This window comes from Anopheles gambiae, chromosome 2 (genome assembly GCF_943734735.2).
Source record: "Anopheles gambiae chromosome 2, idAnoGambNW_F1_1, whole genome shotgun sequence".
NCBI lineage: Eukaryota > Metazoa > Arthropoda > Insecta > Diptera > Culicidae > Anopheles > Anopheles gambiae.
Genome location: NC_064601.1, coordinates 66,131,692 through 66,142,792, shown reverse-complemented (window position 1 = coordinate 66,142,792; position 11,101 = coordinate 66,131,692).

The following is an 11,101-nucleotide window of genomic DNA, read 5'->3' as shown; positions in this document are numbered from 1 at the left end:
TCAATATGAACTAGATTTACTTCGTAATGATTCGTGGTCTCAGAATCGCATTAAGATTAACCAACATACAAATAACAACGACAAAATGTGGAAATTCGTTAAAATAGTTAAAAACAAACAAAGTTCTATGCCACCATTGAAAGTAGATAACAAAATTCACATATCACCTGAAGAAAAATGTGAATTAATTAAAAAGCAATTTGAATCTGCCCACAAAATTACTAACGATTTGATCAGTCCCATGGAAAATAAAGTAAATTCAACGGTTAGAAGATTCTTAAAAACTAATCGTTCGCTCAGCCTTGACAACACCTTATTGAGTTCTCCAGCAGAGCTAATGAAAATAACAAAAAATCTTCACAACAAGAAAGACACTGGCACTGATATGATTAATAACAAATGTCTCAAAAAGCTTCCCATAAAGGCAATTATTTATTTGAATTTTATATTTAATGGCTGTTTCAAAATTGGATATTTCCCTACCCACTGGAAACAAGCCAAAATAATAGCTATCCCTAAAGCTGGTAAAGATAAATCCCTACCGGAAAGTTACCGTCCTATTAGTTTGCTAAGTAGTATAGGTAAAATATTTGAAAAGTTAATCGCGAACAGAATTCGAGTTCACACGGAAGCTCACAACATTATCCCTGCATCTCAATTTGGTTTTCAACCGTCCCTTTCAACAACACATCAGTTAGACAGACTCACCAAATCAATAAAGTACAATAGAACTACAAAAAAATCAACCGGAATGGTTCTTCTGGATAGTGAAAAAGCTTTTGATACCATATGGCATAAAGGTTTATTATTTAAGCTTATTTCCTATGGTTATCCAATTACGCTCATTAAACTTATTGAATCATTCCTATCCAACAGGAAAAACAAGGTTCACATTTCCAATACAACATCAAATAGCTTCACTCCTGTGGCAGGGGTGCCACAAGGTAGTATTCTTTCCCCCTTACTTTTCAACATATTTATTGCAGACATTCCTAAAATGAAAAATTGCACTCAATACTTATACGCAGACGACTTTGCTGTGACGAGTACTGCCAAACATCCAAAAACTATTATAAAATCACTCAACAAATCACTAGCCTTGTATAGCAAGTACTGTCGAGATTGGAAGTTAAAACTTAATGGATCTAAAACAGAGGCCATATTCTTCACACGATATGTAAGTCATAGAAAAACTCCAAACAGCAATTTGATGATAGATGGTGTATCAGTGCCTTGGAGTAATAAAGTGAAATATTTAGGGGTAATCCTAGACAAACGTTTAACATTCAAGTACCATATCGAAAATGTAATAACGAAAGCTGAAAAAACAATTAAAATATTATACACATTCTTGCACAGGAAATCCAAGTTAAATCTAAAAAACAAGCTATTAATTTACTATTGTTTTATTAGACCATTGTTAATCTACGCTTGTCCAGTATGGAATAAGATTGCCAAAACACATTTAAAAAGCCTTCAAGTACTCCAAAATAAAGTACTTAAAATGATTGTTAACGTTCCACCTTGGTTTAGAACTTCAACTCTACATTCCTACACAAACACTGAATTACTAACTAGCATTATAGTAAAACATAATTCAAAATATAGAGTTAAATGCAACAACAGCACTCGCCAGGTAATACGTGAATTAAACAGAATCTAGGAAGATTTTAGGTTAGTTATATTTAGTTAGATTGTAAGTTAGGATAGAATTAGATTAGAAACAAATTATTTTTGCAGGGGGTTTTTTATAAATTTTTCCCTCTAGAAAATTTAAAGGCATATAATTATCTAAAATACAAATCGGCAAAGCCAATAGAGAAATTAGTTAAACCAATGAGGAGAGTAGGCATACGGACCCATTGTAAAAATGCACAATGTAATAACATTTTCATGTACAAAACCAAACAATAAAGCTACTACTACTACTACTACTACTACTACATAGGCCTATAATAATAACACTCCAAGGGGCTGGGACAAGCCCGTGTACCCATGCTTGGAAATGTGGTGGCACTCGTTACCATTCTGCACGACGAGGACGTGTCGGACTAGGAGTTGGATGGGAGAGCCTGTATATACAGTATATATTATCCCTCGAGAGGCTTATGATAACCTATAACCTGTGATTCACTGTGGTTATAAGTTTCTATCTGAAATAAATTCATTCTGTTCCTAACCATACAATACGCTGGTTGTTTGCACTACTTTGCTCAATAGGTTATGGGCTCAGATAGTACGATATTTGAAGCAGTTTTTTTTCAAACAAGTGTCAAGAAACCGAAGATGAATTCAAGTTCCACTGGATCCTCAAGCGCTGCAGGTAGTAGCATAGTTTCGTCGAATCTGCTTGGCATCGAACATTTTACCAGTAGAGAAAATTGGTGTTGTGTGCGACAAAAGAGGTTGCCTACCCCTGGAAGCCGACAGGTTGAGTGCCGATCGGGGGCAGAGTGGCCAGAGTATTTTTGCGGTTTTCGGTAGGCGCATCAAAATTTTATCGGTAGTTTTCGGTAGGAGTTTAAGATTATTTCTATTTTTAAGATTAGGCTTTGAAGTGTTGAGCGGGGGGGGGGGGGGGGGGGGGGGTTGTCGTAGATTGAAGCTTATCTGTCCCATGAGGAGCAGCACGAGAAAATAACATCTTTCTTTTATTTAAAGGAGATAGTTGAGATTTGGTTCATAGCGGTCACATGAGGCCTTTCTGAAGTGTTGGTCGGAAAATTGTGCTAGGGAATTTAACCCAACAAATGATTGGGACGCTCTAGCAGCAATCGAACGCGATATCGAACATGAAAAATATATGGGGTTTTACATGTTCGATGTGATAACCACAAATCGAACATGTGAACCCAAGTGCCACAAATCTACTAAACGACCAATAAACGCCTTCTAAACGACTCAAGCTCTCTACCTAAACGGAATATAGAAAGACTTCGTTTAGCAGACGGCAAACGACTCATGCATTCTAAAAATAGCAAAAAGCTGATGGCGCTATCTGTTGGTGGGATACCCCAACCAGTTGAGCCTTCATCGCTTGGAGGAGAGCTTTCTCATTTCCTCTGTACTGTTGTATGGTTTCGCATTGAAGTTATGCATCGCTAGAACTAGAACGGCGATACGATTGTTTAAATACTTAACTCCAACGGAAATCACCAGCACTGAAAAGCAAGTGAGATTAGAGTAATGGTCGTTGGTGTTGATACCCACGTATCTGACCACACGACCATTCATATAGATTTTTGCTCAGAAAGTTAGAAGGCTATATAGGTCATGATAAGATGAAACTTGTCGAAACACATTGCAAGAAAAGGATAGCAATATAATAATGAGTTGTAATACGCCATCTATTGATCAAACCAATGAAGCTGTGGAGCTTTCATTTTTTTTTCTATGGATATTCAATTTTCCAGTCGTTTAAGCTTAATCTGTGGCGCTTGGGAAGTCCTATACATTTTTAATGTTCGATGTCGTGTTCTATTGCTGCAAGAGCGCCGGGTTACATTATCTGTCAAATTGCATATAAAATTTTATCAGCGCGTTCGACTTCATTAAGTGCAGACACGGGCCTTAGTTGTCTCTGTTGAAGTTCTGGTTCTGGTTGCTAGTGATTTCCATATAGAGTTTAATACATTAAGTATGACTTTTGGAAATGGTAATATGACTTTTTGGTCAGTATTACGAAAAAATCTGTGATTTTCGGTAGGATAAATGAAAAATCGGTAGTTTTAGGGGGCTTATCTGTGAATCGGTAGGCATATCAAAAATCGGTAGGAATACAGATAAATCGGTATTTCTGGTCACTCTGATCGGGAGAGATAATCGGTGATCGGTCTTCTGCATGATGCAAGAGATGCTACGGACCGCGATAAGGGTCAGACGTGCGTGCTACGCTTATTTAATTGTTAAAAAGTGAATTTCATGTGTGGCATTTAAAATAAAGAGAATAAGTTTTAAACAATACAACAACTGGGACACTTGGAAGTTTGCGGTACAAACCTTCCTTGAGCTTGAAGATCTCTGACGCGTGGTAAAGCCGACAAAGAATGGCGACAGGAGCTTCATAGCCGTGGATGCAGTCAAGGATCGCAAGGCAATTGCAAAAATCATCCTGCTTCTTGATCCGTTGAATTATGTGCACGTCAAGGAAGCAACGACAACAACAGAAATTTGGGCTATGTTGGAGAGAGCTTTTGAAGACTCTGGTTTTATTAGAAGAGTCGGACTGCTCCACAAGCTAATAAAAACGGATTTGTCGTCTTGCGAATCCATGTCCGAATACGTTAACCGCATATTTTCAACGTCGCATCAATGGTACTGTGGTATCGAATGGTACTGTGGTAGCGGCTAACGGCGGTAATATGAATATCACCGGAACGGGATCGTACAAAGCGAAGCCTTCGTGTAGTAACGATGAGATTCCTTTTTGTGATGTTCAAGTAGTACCAAACCTATCCGTGAATCTATTATCCGTCAACCAGATCGTTAGGAAAGGATACATTGTCGTTTTTAACAACGATGGATGCAAAGTGATTGACAAAGATGGCGATGTCGTAGCTACCGGCAGCCATGAAAACGACCTCTTCAAGCTTCAAGAATGCAAGCAAGGTAAGAAAAATACTTTGGCGGTTTCATCTACAGGAAGTTTGGAGTTATGGCATCAACGGATGGGACACCTAGACATCAACGGTGTACGCAGCCTCGCTAAAGTGCAGCCTCGCTAAGGTGTGTCCGATGGGCAAACAGAGTCACCACCCGTTCAGCAAAGAAGGATCGCGTGCTGCTGAGATATTAGATTTAGTTCATTCTGATATCTGCGGGCCAATGGAGGTTAAGCCACTAGGTGAAAACCGTTATTTTTGTTAGCAGAATCGCAATAAAGTAACGCAGCACACTTGAGGGGTAGAGTTCAGAACGCAGAGAGAGATTTTATTCAACATAGCAACTTACTTTATTCCCTACCTCCTGTCACTTAACATTATATTCATGCCAGGTAGCATCACGCCTGACAGTGGTAAACCATTCCACAATTTTAGTGTATTTATTGACGATAAATCCCGCCGGATGTGGTGTGATTATTGTCGCATACTTTTTAAAAACTAAATCAGAATCTGAGGTTGCAAAAGTTTTCCAGGATGTCCACGGGATGGCGGAATGGAATCCGGAAGAAAGCTTAAGGTGGTCCAAACAGATAACGGTAAAGAGTACGTAAATGCTACATTCAAAAAAACATCTAAATAAGCACGGAATAGTTCATCAGAAATCCATACCCCGGAACATAACGGTATGACGGAACCAGCGAACAGATCGATCGTAGAACGTGCAAGGTGCATGCTTTACATGGCTAAGGTTGCAAAACATTTTTGGGTGGAAGCTGTGGCAATGGCTGTATATTTGGTGAATCGTTCCCAAACCAAAGGCAACGTAGTAACTCTGGAGCAAGCCTGGACAGGAAAGAAACCCAACCTTTCCCATATAAGGATATTTGGAACACGTGCGATGGTCGTAGTACCAAAACAATATCGAAAAAATGGGAACCGAAGTCAGAAGAGTGCATTTTCACCGGATCATTTGCATTTGCATCAGAAGAGATGCATTTTCATTTTTGCTATAACATAGCACATAGCACGAACATAGCAAATAGTTTTTTTTTAATTCTCATTCGGCGCTACAACCGCTTTGCGATCTTGGCCTGCCTCAGGAGTGTCCGAAACCGCTCAGGGTCTCGCACCTTCGACTGCCAGTCCGTTATCCCGGCCTTAATGGCGGACGCCTCCACGCCATCTTGCCACCTCAATTTGGGCCTACCACGCCTCCTCTGTCCTTGTGGACGGCCTAAAAAGACTTTACGGGCTGGGTCGTCCGTTTTCATGCGTACAACATGGCCAGCCCACCAGAGCCTGGCAAGCTTGACACGCTGTACAACAGTGAGGTCGTCGTACATCTCGTATAGCTCGTCATTATAGCGGCTCCTCTATTGTCCTTCCACACATACGGGGCCAAGTATCCTTCTGAGCATCTTCCTCTCGAACGCGGCTAAGAGGGCTTCGTCAGATTTGAACAGTGTCCATGTCTCAGAGGCGTATGTGAGTACTGGTACTATATAGGTACTATATAGTCCCAGCTTCGTCCGTCGCGACAGGTTCTTTGAGGTGAACTGCTATTTCAGGCTGTAGACTGACCGGTTGGCAGCCATCATCCTTGCACGGAACTCAACTTCCATACTGTTGTCGTTGCTGACCTTTGACCCAAGATAGGTGAATTCTGGGACGACTTCAAAAGTGCGTTCACCTATCTGTACATCACGCCTACGTAGATTCGGATTATTTATTGGTAGGTCCACTGATGTTGCCACCATCAGTTTGGTCTTTGCCTCGTTTATCTGCAATCCAAGGTTCTCTGCCGCCTGCTCGATCCCTTGGTAGTCTTCTGCTACATAGGAGAGCCGCAGACCAATGATGTCTATATCATCAGCGTATGCCAGGATCTGGGTTGACTTATAGAAGATGGTTCCCGTAGTCTCCACCCTCGAGTCGCGGATGGCCCTCTCTAGCGCCAAGTTGAATAGGAGACAGGCAAGCCCGTCCCCCTGGCGCAGACCCTTGGTGGTAGCAAATGGTCCTGAGATTTTTCCATCCACCCTCACCTGGCATGTGACGTTGGTCATAGTCATTCTAACTAGCCTTATCAGTTTGGCCGGGATTCCAAATGAGCTCATGGCGTCGTACAGTTTAACCCTGGCTATGCTATCGTATGCGGCTTTGAAGTCTATGAAGAGATGGTATGTGTCGTTTCTGTATTCAGCCATCTTCTCCAAGATCTGCCGCATGGTGAAGATCTGATCAGTGGTTGATTTTCCGTTTCGGAATCCTCTTTGATAGTTTCCTACTATCTCTTCGACGTGCGGGACAAGGCGATCCTGAAGGATCAGGGAGAATATTTTATAGGCGGTATTCAACACCGTAATACCCCTGTAGTTGTTGCAGTCCAACCAGTCTCCCTTCTTGTATACGGGGTAGATGATGGCGAGATTCCAATCACAAGGCATCGATTCGCTATCCCACACCCCAGTAACTATTAAATGAATTTCGTTTTCTAGTCGTGCACCTCCAAATAACAAAATGCACAGAAATTAGAGAATCATAACAAAAGCGCTACTTTGCATGACATTGCCACAAACATTTAAAGAACAATAATATGCCACACGTAGAAATAATTATATATTGGTACGATACTTCCTGCGTCACGCGTTGCAGTTTGTTTTGACAAACAAATCCATTTCAGATCAATTTGGTAACAATGCCTCGAGTCAACGAAAGAAGTCTCTAACAAGCTTGTATAATACCGATTTCGTTTCAGTTCGTGTAGCGCGATTTTGTTTGACACATTTCCGTTTGAATCAGATAATCAACACTATAATCTGCTACCGCATTTACACACGACGGATAGAACGCAAATTCCGCCATAACCATAGCACCTTGTGGAATTTTGCAAGGCGCGATCGGAAATCGTCAAGTCTCCCTAGTACAATATCGTACAAAAGAGTTTGGGGCAGAAACCTGACGAAATATGTGATATTTTTGCCACGCGCTTTGCTGACACCTTCTCGGCCGACGTAATTGATCCAGTACAGTGGCGATTTTAACGGTAAGCAAAGTAAGCAATTGCGGGGGGCCCCGTCAATGAGGGGCCCCGCGATCCTTAGGCCATTATATATATTAGCTATATATTATTAGCTGGCTGTCCTCATACTTAAGTAATCGATCTTGCAGGGTTAAAACCGGGTCGTACTTATCTGAGGAGTTTTTTTGTACGTCAGATGTCCCTCAGGGTTGTGTGCTAAGTCCACTTCTGTTTTCTTTGTTCATCAATGATGTCTGTAATGTTTTACCTCCTGATGGTCATCTCCTTTATACGGATGATATCAAAATCTTTTTACCTGTGTCCTCTTCTTCTGATTGTATGAGTCTTCAGCATTACCTTAATGCATTTGTTCATTGGTGTTCATCCAACTTACTTCGCTTGTGCGCTGATAAATGTTCTGTTATTTCTTTTTCTCACTCTCTTTCTCCTATTTTATTTAACTATACTCTCTCTAACTCGTCTCTCTCTCGTGTTATGTCCATCCCTGACCTTGGTATTATACTCGACAGTCGTCTTAACTTTAAACTGCAGCTTGATGAGGTTCTACTAAAAGCTAATCGAGCCCTTGGGTTTATTTTACGTTTTACCTCTATTTTTAGAGATCAAAGCTTCTTAAGAATCCTCTATTGTGCTCTGGTAAGGCCTCTTCTTGAATATGCTAGTATCATCTGGAATCCTCCTACTATTGATGGCTATTCGAGAATTGAAAGCATTAAGCGCCTCTTTACCAGGGTTGCTTTTCGTCGTTTGTTCGGTGCTGCCTCACTACCTCCCTATGAAACGCGATTGCAGTTATTTTTTTTCTTCTAATTCTCTTTAATTATTCTTCTAAGTTTCATTAAGTTTTGATAGTCTCTACGCTCTACCTATGTTTTTTTTCTTTAATTTTTTTTGCTAGGTCAATGACTAGTTTAGTTAGGCTTAGTTTTTCATGAATTATTTTGTTTATTTGTTAGGGTTTATTTAGTTTTAAGTCTGCTTTATTTAGCCTTGATGGCGGATATGGAATTAATAAATGAAATGAAATGAGATCTATAACAGTTGATAGAACATGGCACTGTATTAGCAAGGAGGGCCCCGTGTGTGATGGACGTTGGAGCCCCGTGCTAGACGAATCCTTAGCACCCCCTCAGCAACAAAATTGAAGTTGAAATGATACATAATCCAAGACGGATGCCGGGTACCCCCCGGTAATCATATACAGAGGGCCTCAAAAATTCTTACTGCTTAGGGCCCCCGATACTGTAAACCCGCCACTGATCCAGTACTTATCAACTCAGCTCTTCAACATGTACCATCATGTGCCATCCAACCATGTTCTCCATCCATTAATATCAAAACAGTACTTAAAGCTATTGGTTTGATATAGTCTTCCCTACCCTCGGGTCCAGATGGCAACGATTCTGAAACGTTGCGCTTCACAATTTGCTGCTATTCTGTGCAAAATTTGCAACACCGGAGATATTCTGTTCTCTGCAGTGAATAATTACAAAAAATCCCTTCTGAATGTAATTACATGCAACTCGTAATTACATGCACCAACGGGTCAGAGTCGCTTATGCTTTCTTGCACCTACTGATCTTTCGGGTCGACCCGAGCTCGCTGCACCCTCGGGTCAAACTGAACCTACCGTGGCCCGACCCGACCCGAACTCGCAGCACCCATGGGTCGGAGTCGCTTATGCTTCCTCGCACCTACTGATCTTGCGGGTCGACCCGAACTCGTTGCACCCGCGGGTCGGATTTGATTCCGACTCCGACCTAGCGCACCCGCTGCACCCACGGGTCGGAATCGATTCCGGCTGGCTCGCACCCGACTCCGGGTCGGGTCGTCAAATGAATCGCATGACCCAACACTACTAGGTACTAGTGATGCGCGTTGCGTTCCGAACCTGCCAGCTGCGATCCGTTCCAGCATGCAAGCATCCGGACCGCGATCCTTATTTTTAACCCAAGCAGGTTCAAACTGAACCTGTTGCTCCCACCGTTCTTTGCGATTCGACCTGAACCGACTGTTATCAACGTTCTTATCGATCCGATTGTGATTGGTGGAAAGCTAATCGCCAAAATTTAAAGAGACAATCCTGCACTAGCGGTAAGCCCAATGAATGAAATGTTTCTCTTCTGCCATATGAATGTTATCAGCATAGGTGCGTTATTTGGTCTGGATTGTGGTAGTCAATGAATTGCTATGTGTTGGATGCTGAGCTGCTTCGTTGCGCATGCATTTCCAATGAACTCGTTTGAATTTTTACCTGAGATCTTCTTTGTGCAACTGAATATTTAGGGTGCATGATACGTTTAGCCTTCTGCAATAATTTCTTTAACGCCGTTTATCGCCCCGTGAAACAGCGCTATTCTTATAGACAATTAAAATGCACTACAGGACTCTTTCACACCGGTAGTCGACCGTAAGGTATAATGTCAACCCTGCAGAAACAACTTAACAGTCTATGTATTTCATAGGGTAAATGTACCTATAGTGGTTGTAGTACCAATAGTGGTGGTATTGCACTAAAATGCGGTCCATACGGTAAATTAAAAGTTATTAAGTTATTTTTGACAGTGTGAAATGTTCTTTAGCCTTTTACAAAGAATTTAAAAAATAAATGGGACCATTCCGTTTCTTCGTGACCGAAAAATCCATTATTTTGTGAAATATGTCAACATTTTTCCAAAATCCTTAGGATTTCATAACGAAACTCATATTTCTGTTAACGTTCTAAATGATCACTTACCCACGCAATTACTAGTTTTTCAACATGACTGTTATGAAATGTTATTGTTTTACTGAAATTATTGATCTTTTGACCATATTTATGCATTTTTAAGTGTTTTTTACCATAGTGCCATTATAGGTACACAAAACAGGCATGTTCCTATAGTGGTTATATTTATAAAATCAATAAAAACAGTTCGTTTCAGATTTTTTCGATGATATTTTTGACATGTCGTACTGTTGTCAATAAAATAAGCAACAGAAATGAGTTTTCTGTAAGTAATGTACCAAACAAAGGCCAAAATTCGCTTATCTGGCTGAGTGAAAAAATCAACCTCAAATCAAGCTTTATCTTCCGGGTGTAGGTTGACGACAGGTTATTCAGTACTTTAGTCAATATTTTCTTCAACCAAATTCATATATTTTTTACGATCAAATTACGAAATAAATCATTATTATGGCAGCTATCCTTGCTATTCATACAAAAACAACTTCGAAACTAAGTTTCATTGATATTATACATTGTTTTGGAGGTATCTTTGTTTACCACCACTATAGGAACACAATACGACGACTATAGGAACCATACCACCATCATAGGTACAACAAATCAGTCACAAAAATATGTATTTTTTCGTAAATTTGATGTGTTTCATGGTAAACATGGTTGTGATTGCGAAGATAAAACATATTCTAATTGCTATGTGTTAAAATAATCACAAATTGACCTTCCTGACAA